This window comes from Chamaea fasciata, unplaced genomic scaffold (assembly GCF_029207755.1).
Source record: "Chamaea fasciata isolate MVZ Bird 193981 ecotype frontalis unplaced genomic scaffold, bChaFas1.0.hap1 SCAF_9, whole genome shotgun sequence".
Classification (NCBI taxonomy): Eukaryota; Metazoa; Chordata; class Aves; order Passeriformes; family Sylviidae; genus Chamaea; species Chamaea fasciata.
The window spans coordinates 14,902,916-14,914,987 of NW_027094094.1; the positions used below are offsets into that span (position 1 = coordinate 14,902,916).

At 37.9% G+C, this 12,072-nt stretch overlaps 1 long non-coding RNA gene across 1 annotated transcript; it reads right to left on the reverse strand.

The window, feature by feature from the left end:
- Nucleotides 1–7,258: 7,258 nt before the first annotated feature.
- LOC136293663 (uncharacterized) lies at nucleotides 7,259–9,174 on the reverse strand. Its single transcript, XR_010722213.1, has 4 exons — nucleotides 9,122–9,174; nucleotides 8,810–8,959; nucleotides 8,154–8,353; nucleotides 7,259–7,869 (listed from the first exon to the last, which is right to left on the reverse strand). It is a non-coding gene; the product is annotated as an uncharacterized lncRNA (long non-coding RNA).
- Between the last annotated feature and the right edge of the window lie 2,898 nt (nucleotides 9,175–12,072).

Sequence of the window (12,072 nt, forward strand, 5' to 3'; positions counted from 1 at the left end):
TAGTTTGGAGAACTCAAGGCTGCCTGACCTGGCGCCAAGTTCAGCGCGGAGTCGTCTCACCACGTAGGTGCTGGGAATTGGCCTGGGCTGCTTCAAGCTGCCCGGGCTGCCCTCGGCCCCCCAGTCCTTATCTCCTGCTATGAAGGACGAGGATTCAGAAGGGACCGATAACAAGGAAGGACAGGGAGAAGCCTCTTTTATGAGTCTTACAGCCGAATTTTGAGCCCCTCTTGCCTTTCTATCAGCAAAGGAAGTAGGGACGTGAGGTAGGAACAAGTAAGCAGTCCTCGTCAAATATCTTGAAGATATCGACAGATATGGTCAGAAATCCTGTAGAAACACTGACACAGTATCTTATCAATATGCCTGTGAGAAACTCAGTGCTCTTTACTAAGTCTGGGTGGGTAGAGGTTGTTTGAGCTTGGAGTTACTTGAAAAGTGAAGGGTTAAATATTTTTTGGTGCTGTCCAAGAAGCAGAGTGCTGCTGTCAGGACTCTCATCTTCCTCTGAAGTCTTAGGTACACTTGTTAACTTCAGTTTGTGTAGTATCAGAGATTTTAAGAAGTCTTCAGGGAGAGAATGGTTGAAACTAGAGGACAGTGGCATTTGCATAGCAATTTGTTAGGTCATTTTCAGAAAACAGAGAGGGAAGTTTTGAATAATTTGGGTTCATGCTTATGAATTTATTTAAGAATGAGATTAAGCAATGAGCAGTTATGTGTCAGGATATTGGACATGATAGGAAACACTGGAAAAATTACTAGTTCGCTTGAATTTATCTGTTCATGTCTTAAAACGTCATCTCCTTTCCCTGCATCCCAAGAAAGAAATGTGTGCATTTCAAAGTAAACAGTTCTGATGCTCTTATGAAGTAGATCAAAGAAGAGGAGTGTAAACTCTGTTCAGAGGCAGTCTGTTCAAGGATGATTCAGATAAGGGTGAGAAAAGAACCACTTTTACGGTCTGAAGTGGGCCTGGGATGGCACAGTCCTTATCCTCTGCAAACACGGGCTAACACATTTACAGGTTGTTTCAGTAAACAGTTACCGCTGCTTCAGTTTATACAGTCAGAGATAATGAAGCAGCTTCTACACGGAGAGGAGCATGTTTGAGACAACGTGCTAATTCTTAAACTTCAAAGAAATTCATGGCACCTTTTATGACGGGTGATGTATTTATAGTGAGATGGCCTAAGTAAGATAATGCTACACTCGCAGCTCTCTCTCTCTTCTTAGGTTTTCTGTATTTCTCAGGTCGGATTATTATTTCTCCCATTAAATGCAATGTAATTTTCCTAACTATGCTGAAGCCTGACACACGTAAGAAATTTTTACTCTCTGATTTTGAATATTCTTCATACATACATTTATCTGCTTTTAGAAAGCCTGTTCCTTTTCTTGTAGTAAAAAGAAAAAACAAATCTCTTGAATACCTACTTGAGCAGTAAGGGGTGGTTTTTTTGTGGTTTGGGTTTTTTTTGTTATTGTTGTTTTGAGTCTTTTTTAATAAACACGACACTCTAGTAGGTGACAACATACGTTTCGAGGTAAAGCAATGACTTGGCTGACCTGACACTTATGTTTTAAAGAAAAGCTCTTCTGGCTAAACTAACAAAGACAGTGGTTGCATTGTCTTCATGTGCTTCTGATTCTACCCACAGCAATTTGCAGCTCTTAAAAGCAATTAAGATGCAAGTTGAAAGTTACCGCTTTTCTTCTAGTAAAAACCAATCCGAACTCACCCCCACCTCCGCCCCACCCCCCTCTTAGTTTCCATAAGGGTATTGTAAAAATTACTGGGAAATGATTCAGTGTTCAGGACGATTTGTCTGAAATGGACCTTTCCAAATAATGGAGCATTATTTTTTTTTTTTTTTTTTGCTTAGCCTGTCCTGGTCCTATTAATCCTGGAGAAAGTACAGTTTGGTCTGGAAAAATGAGTAAGTACTAGACAGTTTCTGAAGTGAATAATTGTAATTTTAGTATTACAGGTAGCATCTAACCAGAAGTATTAGCAAGATACGATTCCTTTGTTATATTAATGTTTCAAGTAGTTGATTATTATTGTGCTTATTTTAATAGATGAAAAATGTCTTGAAGCAACGAAGTTTTTGCCACTATGATGGCAGTTTTAAAATTTGTGTTTTAATGTTAATGAAGCTAGTCGGTTTGTGGGTATTTTCGTTTTTTATCCTGTGATCGTCGATCATGTTATTATCTGACTAAATTGGAATAATCGATTGCCTACTTTTTTCACGCAGAAAAGCATGTACAGACATGCAATGAAAGTGACACTGGTGGCTGTTTCAGACACTGTCTGTTTTATTGTAAACAGTAGTAGATGATATAATGACTGAAGTTTCCTGTACTGACATGTGACTGCATTGAAAAAGATGAAGAAAAAAGATTCTAATATTTAAGAAAATTAATATGTGGGGTTTTTTTTTTTGTTTTTTGGTGTTTTTTTTGTTTGGTTGTTTGGTTGGTTTTGGTGGGGGGTTTTTTGTTTTTGTTTTTTTTTTAATGGGTTTTGGTCTTGTTGGTGTGATTTTCTCCTCTAAGATCTTTCTGTTATTTTTCCTTTGGTTGATATTTAAAATTTAGAGACTTGGGGGTTTGTGTGTGATTGATTGATTGATTGATTGATTGATTTGTGGGAGGCAGCGTCCGAATTAACAGCAATTTTTATTTTTGCTAATAGTCATTTGATCTGCAGTGTTAGAACTAAACAGGAAGATCAACAAAACTAGAAGTATCAGTGGCTATGAAGGTGACAAGTGCCAGCAAAAATACGCTTGAAATACATTTTAAAAAAATGCTAATGTTCATGCCCTTGAATGTTACTGTGATGATTTACATAAGATACAGATCATGGCTTGAGGCAAAGCTTTCATTAAAAGGACTTTGATGGAGTGATTGGATCTCATAAGCGACCATCACATGAGAGCAATTACAAGTCAAAAGGTAATTGTCGTGCGTTTCTGGTTAGCAATTAACATTCGTCAGAACCTGTGATGAGACTTTTATCCCATTTTCCACTGATTATCAGCATTTTTTATGAACACGTGGACTACAAAATCCATGATGACTCAAACTTCGACTGTAAATCGTAAGCTGTAAGTAAGTCTAGTGGAGATGCAACTGACCCATATTTTACTGCTGTGATGTAATGACAGCTTTTCTTGACAGAGCCCTCCGTGAGAACGTCTGGTGACACCTACAGCTGTGCTTTCTGTTGTCTTAAGTATGCTCTAAGTGTTTTCTTGAAACAACTTTATGATGTATCTCATAGTTGTTAATGTTTTTGAACATTGCATCAGTGTGCAAGATAACTTTCTGCAAAGCAACAATTATTCTTCTGGTGTTGGTTTGAGCACAGAAGGTAGTACCGATAGAAGATGTAGTAGGATTTGTCAGTATGCTAGCAATGAACATCTCTGGACACAGGTTCTTCAGTTATTTTAACAAATATTAAGGACATTCATCAGATAAAAACGTTACAAACTACGTTAATTTCTGTCACATACGAGGGACATGCCGATCTAAATGAAAGATGTTGAGTAGCACTACCAGCTCTGCTGTTGAAGGGAATTGATTCACTCCTTCTTGTCTTTCTGGCTATGTTTTTCCCCATATTCCCTGAGTTTAGGTGGCCCTCTGATCTATCAGGGAGTCCATTTAAGTTTCTAAGCCAGCAGAAAGCGGGGGGAGAAGAAAAAAAGAAAAGAAAATTACTTTTTTAGCAGTATGGAGATGTACCCACTCACTGAAAAGTTGGATGAGCTCTTTAACTTGCACAGAATAATGCTTGAAGCATGAAAGGAAGGAGGAATAACCAGGATGATTCATTCAGTAGTGAGTAGATTTGTTGCTTTATTTAAGTAAATGCAGGTGTCTCTCCAGTCAGTGGGTCAGTAAAATTCCTCACTTTCTCCAGATGGAGAGGCTAAGGTAGAACAAGGTGAAAGCTGGATTGATGTACAGATGGAGATGTAACTCATTAGTAAATAAATACTGATTTTTGAATACGACTTCTACTTCCAGGGCTTCCTTGTTGCCCTCTTTTCTAGCTGTTTGCCCTCTGCCCCAGCGCTGCCCCCGCCGGGTGTGATCTCCGGCCGCCTCAGCGCCGCGGCCGCGGCCCGGAGCGCGGGGCAGGGCCAGGGCCGGACTCGGGCACCGCGCTGGGGCAGCGCCGGGAACTGCCGCGCGTCCCTGGTCGGGAAGTGTTGAATTGGCCGTGCGATCCTGGACATAATCCTCCCTTCCTCCCTTCCTCTCTTCCTTTTAATGAAAAACAATACTTATTTTTAAAAATTAAAATACTGCTTAATCTTAATTTAAAACGTATTATACAGCATGAAAAAAAATAAAGCAGGGAGATTTTGTTAAAAACCTTGACCCATCTCATGGAAAACCTGTCTATGCTTGCTGTGTCACTAGCCTTTCTTCATTGTAACTTTTATTTCTTTTGTCTTGCCTTTCTTCACTTGATCTACAGCTTCTCCTACCTATAGCTGTGAGACTTTGGTCCTGCAGAATGGAGGAGTACGGGGGGGGAAAAAAAAAGTACTAGTTTATTGGTCTGAAAATTCAGTCCAGGTAGTAAGGCATGTTCTGTGAACCAGATTTAAGATTGAATGCCAGTATGTTTTTACTTTTAAGCCAGTGGTAATTTGGGTAATAGTTGCAAAGATTATTTTAAAAAAAGAAAGAAAGAAATCCACCGTGTGGATGTGTACCAAGGCTGACTATCAATAATGGTAAAAGATACATTTTACTGACAGGAATAAGCATTGTCACCCCAAGTTCTGAAGGGTGTTGTACTATTAAAATGAATGGCTTGAAGAAAGGGATGAGCTCCGAAGAAAAAACCCCTAAAGGCCCCAAATTCTTCCATCCAAGCGATAGATCTTGTCTTCTAATACACTCTGTAAAATCCCGTCCTTCCATTCCTTCATCTCTGCTCCTGCAAAGTTTGTTTTCCCGGGTGTGCCGTGCCGTGGCCGCGGTGTCCCCGCCTGTCCCCGCTCGCTGCCGGGCGGTGGCAGCGCCGGGAGCGGCCCCGGCTGAGGGAAAGGTTTGGGGACAGGCTGAACCTCAGCGGGCCCTCTCTGGGGCCTGTGTGAAATCTGACTGTCTGGTCCAGGTACTGACAGATGGAAGAATTAGAGCTCATCAATTAAATTGATGTAGCATTTGTTTGCTAGAGCAAGAAACCCTCAGGTTAGTCCCAAACTGAGCTATTTGAGGTCAGATATCAAGTCAGGCTCTTTGTGCTCTCCTTTCTCTCTCTATGCTCACCTGCATGGTGTGTAAATTATCATTACATTGGAGTTCTTTAGTGAAAAAAAAAACCACGAAGTAAGCAAACACTAATATAGAAGGTTGTTTTGGTGAATTTTTTTTCTTGTTCGTTGATTCTGGTTTGCTTTTTTTTTAACCCCAAAGCCAAGAATTTTTCTCTTTCCTCTTTCTGTCTTTGGTAAGAATTAGCTGAGGCTCAGAAACATGAGGGCATGATTTCTGAAAAAAGACATCTTGTGTTCAGTTTTTCCTGTTTGCCTGCAGTTACATGAGCAATGACAAACAGAAAGAGCAGCAGGAGTGTATTTGTGCAAAGGAACTTTGTTAAAGCTTTCGCTGCCTGTTTAACTCAGTGATTCAAGCTGTAATGCACTTGCTGGATAGTACAACCCTGAATACTGCAATAGGTTTTGCATTTTCCCAGCCCTTCATTTTACACCACGGGGTATTTACTATTCAATAACGTGAAACGTACCTCAGTGTGTTATTTTCATCACATTGTTCCATAGGTTCATCATAGACTGATGTTTTCAGGAGATGAAAAAGATATTTATAGCTAAAATTCTGTCTCTATTTAAAACTTACAGGATTTAATTCTCCTGTCCTTATCTCCTAGGTTTATTGTTCCCACTTAAAATAATTATTTTTTAATGATAATTAGAGTATATCTTGCACTATGCCAAAGAAAAAGGGGGGGAAGGCCTTTCCACCCACACTTTAACCACATCTTTTACTCTCCTTTCAGCCTTATTCAGGAAGGTGTTTAAACATAGGGTTGTGTTTTGTGTTTGAAAGATCAGGCATGAGCTGGATAGAGGTAAAAAACCCTGTAAATTATCTGTGCTTCACTGTCCCATTGCTGTCCCACCCCTCCTACAGATTTGGTTTTGCTCTGGTCCCAGCAGCTCTTCAGAGTTTTATCACTTATATGTCCTATTGCTTCATCCCTTTATAGACACTTACAGAGACTGATGTTTGGAGTTTAAGAACCATTTGAGGTTATGTTATGTTATGTTATGTTATGTTATGTTATGTTATGTTATGTTATGTTATGTTATGTTACGTTATGGCTTGTGAAGTTTTCACTTTAGCCATAGAAGGTGGGATTAGGAAGCAGTGGTGTTAGGAGGGAGAACTAGATTTGCTCTCCTTAAATGATTTTAGAAGCATTACCAAAACTCCAAAAACTCCAGCAACCCCAAATCATAAAAAAATCCAAATCTGGTGGTTTTTTTACCAGTTCATGTTGTTCAGTTCAATCTTCTGCTTGCTTCTCTGTGATTGCTAAGGTTGATATTTGGTGTGCTATTTTTATAGGTTTCACTCCTAAATCAAACACTTTATTTCCTTCTATTTCTGGTAATGGCTGAGATGACATTATTATTCCTATTTGCTTTGAATTTAAACTGTGCATTCTGTGCCATGAGAAAAAAAATCGGTTGCAGTCCTCTTATATAGGAATCTTGGTTTTGTTATAGGCTAAGTTTTAAAAGAGATGTATTAAAGGTTACATATACACTTTTTCTGGTGTAATTGCTTTTTAAATTTTATATTAATGTGACATTTCTGTGAAATATAAGAAACTAAGTTATATGGGGGATTTTCTCTTGTTTGGTTACACTTTTGTTTGTTTTGTATGTCTTTTTCCACCTTTTGTGCAGTAATTCTGGGGGTTCCTTTTGACTTTAATGACTAATAATAGATTCAATAATATTTTTATTTTTTAATTAAAAAAAAAAAACAAACTCCAAAAAAAAACAAAAAAAAACCCCAACCAAACAAAAAAACCCCCACCCTTACAAGCTCTCTTTACCACAAGCTTTGATATGAAACCAGTGAATAAAGATATGGTTGTGGGTGTAAGTTTTTTAATTGCCTTTTAATTTAATACAAAAGTGATATGTGAATAGAATAGACCGTTGACACTATTATGTTAGAGACAGGTGAAAAGTCAGTTCTAAAATATAAATTTAATCTTGAATAGTGTAGTATAACAATAACCACCGGGTAAAATGACATCTAATGGACCTTGTTTTGCTCTTTCTGAGCTCGCAGCTTTAAAACACTTGTTAGAAACTGAGATGCAGTGTAACACAAACTTTTGATCTGTGACTGAAACACTAGATATTTATTTGACACGCATTATGTACAGTTACATTGTTTCATGGCAGCAGTATCCCCCACCCCCCAATTGATGTGACACATTGTTATTTAGAGTAAATGAAAGTAATTGGAGAGAAACATAAAAATTGTGTTTAATGACTGTTCTATGAAATGAGCAAATAGAGCTTCTACTTCCACCTCCAAGACACCTGTGGGTGAAAAAAAAGAAAAAAATTAATACTTTTTAAAATTTGATTTCCAATTGACTGACTTTTACAAGAAAGAACTTTGCAATTCCACACATGTATGCATCATGTAAAAAGTACTTAGGATGTTAAAGGATAAAATCCCAAGAATAATTGATATATTACAGACAACCCACTTAGGCACATTTGCATGACTGGGCTTTACACACACGAGTCAGCATCACCCGGATTCAGTGGCGGCTGATCCCAGCACCTGTGAGACACAAGAAAAAAGGTGGTTTTGGCAATTTGTGTGACTGCATTTCCCTTAGTTTCAGTTGGAGACTTACGGCAATAAGGACTATAGAAGTAACTTTTTCTTTACATTACACCAGGTGATATATTTAATAATGTAGCTGGAGAAATGTTTAAAATATTACTTTTGTAATAAATCAGGTTTTAAGAGGAAACCAACATTTAGATGTTAGATCAGAGTAAATAGTGCCAGTATCTTTTAACATGAGTGTTGAGGATTAATTAGGAGTTTTATAAATTTACCGTTAATTTCTTTGCCCATCTGTTTTCTCTAAGCATTTTGGCCATTGCCTTCATGCTTGAGATGCGTGGTGAAGTACCTCAGTTGCCCCATTTTCCCATGCCCTATACCTCTTTAGAAGCAATTCTCAAAGAAGTATATGCATAGGAAAAAGGAACAACGAGCAAGATCACAATCCACTCCACTTGCAGCAAGAGAAAACCTGGAATATAAATGTATATACCAGGGAGAATACAAACGGTTTATATCCTTTACACAGTACCATTTCTTTTGAAATATAAGTCTGTTGAAAACTACTGCAGACTAAAACAGAGGTTGAAATATGAGGTACCCAACATTTATGCATAGCATTCAACAATACTTAGTATGTTAAAAATTCACCAGTGCATATTTTTGAAATACGTGCAAGAAAGTGTAGAGTTCTTAGGAAAAAATGAAGTGCAGCTCTGTAGACTTGGCCTGAAAATTAATTACGAGTTAGTAACAGTATCCCATTTTCAGTATATTGCACTATTGCACAGTATTTGACACGTTTATATTTAAGACCTGAGAAAATACTTATTTGAATAAGTGAACAAACGCAGGAGAGAAAGAAAGAAAAAGTCTATAAATTACAAAATACGGCAAGATCAGCACTACAAGCAGCAGTGAGGCTTACCTGGTTCGCTGTCTGACGCTTGAAGTGCAATGACTTCGTTTTCATGAGAATTTATGCTTTGCTCAAGACCTTGAAGAAGTATGAACTATACAGTGTTACTGTTTTCTTAAGTGATAATCGCTTTGCCCCTTGCCAAGGTATTTGCTGCACCTGCACATTGGGTACACAAAAAGTGCTGCTGAAAACATGGGAATTATTGCTCATATGTTGGGGGAGTGCAATAGACAACAGAAGTGATAGGAATAATTAAAATGATGTCTTGAAATGTGCACTGAGAATGAGAATTTATCGTCTGTGTTTTCTTTCACATACATCAATGGTGTTTGGAAAGTGTAAATCTGTGAGAGGACCTTTTGTTCTCAAAGCCTGTGCTGTGTTTTCAGTCTAACTCACCCCCCTTTTCCCCAGCACACTATTTTGAGAATCTCTATCAACGGCCTTCACTTGCAAATGCGACTTTACTGGGGAGATAGCAAGGTCTGTGTACAAGGCTTTCCTCTGCTTATCCAGGCACCAGTGAGGCTCTGTGCTGGGTGCCAAGGCTGGGAAACATCTTTCACCATATTTAGTCCTATTTGCCAACAAATTCATTAACCATTTGCTTTCAAGTTGCTGTCTTTCTTTTTGGACATTTATTACACTATAAAACTGCATCTCATCTCCTATGTAATCTGGTTTACATACTAGAAGTCTGAAGTGATCAGCTAAAATTGTTTGAAGTGGCTCAAATTAATTCAGAGAACAGCAGTGTCACAAGCAGTTGCAGTACTAATTGTTACATGCTGTTGTTTATTCATAAGTTTGGACAGCCCTGAAATTCACCATGTGTTCTTTCAGTGTCAGAAGATTTCAAAGTTTCTTTAATTTCCTAATTTTCCTTTTTTAATCTCAGGTTCAGTTTGTTCCTTTCTGTCATAAGAAAGAGCCATTACATTCTGATTTGTATACAGTACCCTGAGTTTTAAAGAAATGTTTTTTCCAGGATAGAATGAATGTTTCCCTAGATTTTTGCAATTGATTCTTTTGGCTTTTCTTCAGGTTCTGTGCTTGTCAAGTCATCCCAGTAGTGATCTGATGCAAATACTTAGATTTTTGGTTTTTACTATGCAATACTTTCTTCAATTCTGCTGGGCTTTCTGCCTTCAATCAGACAGCTATATCACCTGGAAAGAGAAAAACTATAGTGCACAAAACCAGAAAGTGTTCAGAGCTGTGAACACATTTCAACAGCTTTTCATATAATAGCTGTGCTTGGGGAATTGTCAGTTTTGGTTTTGCTGTGTGGTGTTCTGAGGGGGAGAGAGAGGTTGTTTGGCTTTTTTTGTTTTCCGGGGGGGGGGGATTTAACACTAAATCGCTGGATTGCCACCTGGAATATAGATGCTATTTAAGCTCTAGTCCTAAGTAGGCCATCTAATACCATTAGATGGTGAGTGATGCTCAGGTTAAGGGCTCTATCTACAGAAAACCATAATTAAATCTGCTCTGGGGTCTGAGGGTAATGAGATTGTGTGTGAAGGAGCAGCCTCTTGATTTTTGTGCTTTATGTTTGCTATTATTTATTTGCAGATTTGGAAAGTAAATACTACAGGTGATTTGTAATATATCAATCTTTCTTTAGAACCAGCTTTCTTTGAAGCTGGTTTTGATTTGGATTGCGGAATTAAACCTTTATTAAACTGTGTTTTATTCAGAAATATAAATAGAGCGGGTAACTTGGAAATTTTAGGAAAAAAATTAAAAGAACACACCAGTCAATCTTTTGCTTTTGATGTTTAATACAAAGTGGTGACCTAATCCTTTTTAACCTTGAGGCATGTTTTCTGAAATTTACTCCATTCAGACACTCCTCTGAAAACCACATAAAGTTGGTAGCTAGTGTAAAATAAATAGCCTGAAATTTTAATGCGTTCAAGAATTTATGTGTCCAATATTTTGTGTTGTAAGTGTAATTTGATATCATGAATATTTGACAATGACTTCCTATAAAAAGACTCATGCAAGCTTCATGAAACATGGATTTGAACCATGACCATAAAACAAAATTTCTTAAAAAGAAAAAAGTTCAGGCCACCCCCCCCATCCCTCACCATCCCACTGCACTTACTATTAATTTTCTGATTCCTGCCTTGGGGGAGAGAGAAAGAGTCTGGCATTTTTAAACTGATATTTAAAATCTAGTGGTGTAAGTAAAGAACATTCTTAATTGCATGTAGCTGCCAACTTCTGAGCACTCTGTTTGAACAGCCCCTTTTGAATGCTAGACTGCTCCTCTAAAACACTTGGAACCTGTCTTTCATGAAGGATTGTTGCAGAGCAGATGCAGCCAGATGGGAAAACTGGGCTGTAACACAGAGATGTGAGTGAAAGCTTCAGATTTATCTCCCATCAGCTGCATGATTTATAATATTTGAATTGTAGCTTTGAAAGAGAATAGGTTGGAATGCAGCTCATTGGACCTGTGTGGCAGCTTGGAAAAGTATGATTAGGCTGGACACAGAGTTTTCAGGAAGCTGTAGTAGCAGTCTGAGAGGTCACAGTTACAAGATATTATTTACAATCAAATTAATCTCAAATTTGTAGAATAGTATTTCTCAAAAAACTTTGGATATAACAAAGTCAGGCCTTTGTTATTGCATTTCTCACACATTTTAAATATAGAAATGGTGTGTGTTAGACCTTCACCATAGCATCTGAATTAAAACTGGGAGACTCATTCATAATTGTAGATTCTGTGTGATGACCAAAAGAAGGAAGGTCAGAAATGGAGTTACTGTTTGTGTATTATGAATACAGACTGAGGAGAACTGTTACCTGGAATGGGATCTACCAGCCTAGAGTGCTGGCTTTCAAAATGGAACATACACATGCACACTCTTGTAGAAATGGTTTCTTCTTACCTTTAAGTTTCATACTTTCTTTGGAGTTTATTTTCTTCAACAATAGGCCTTTTCTAAGCAATAACAGGATGATAATCATGCCATTTCAGACAGTTGTCGTGTAAGGGTGCTTGGTGTCTACAATGAATCTGGAATTCTTGATGAGTGTGTGGTTGGTGCATGTACATTTTAATGTATCTGTGAATTCAGTTGGTTTCTGTCCATTAATTATACTCAGTCATAGTGCTTATCATAAGCATAATATGTGTTAAATGCACATTCTGACAATAGCTTTTAAAACATTCTGAAAAATGGGTGTTGCTATATTCCAAAAGGGCTTTGGGTTGCAGTGTCCTGCACTGGGATTTCTCTTGGGACTAAGGC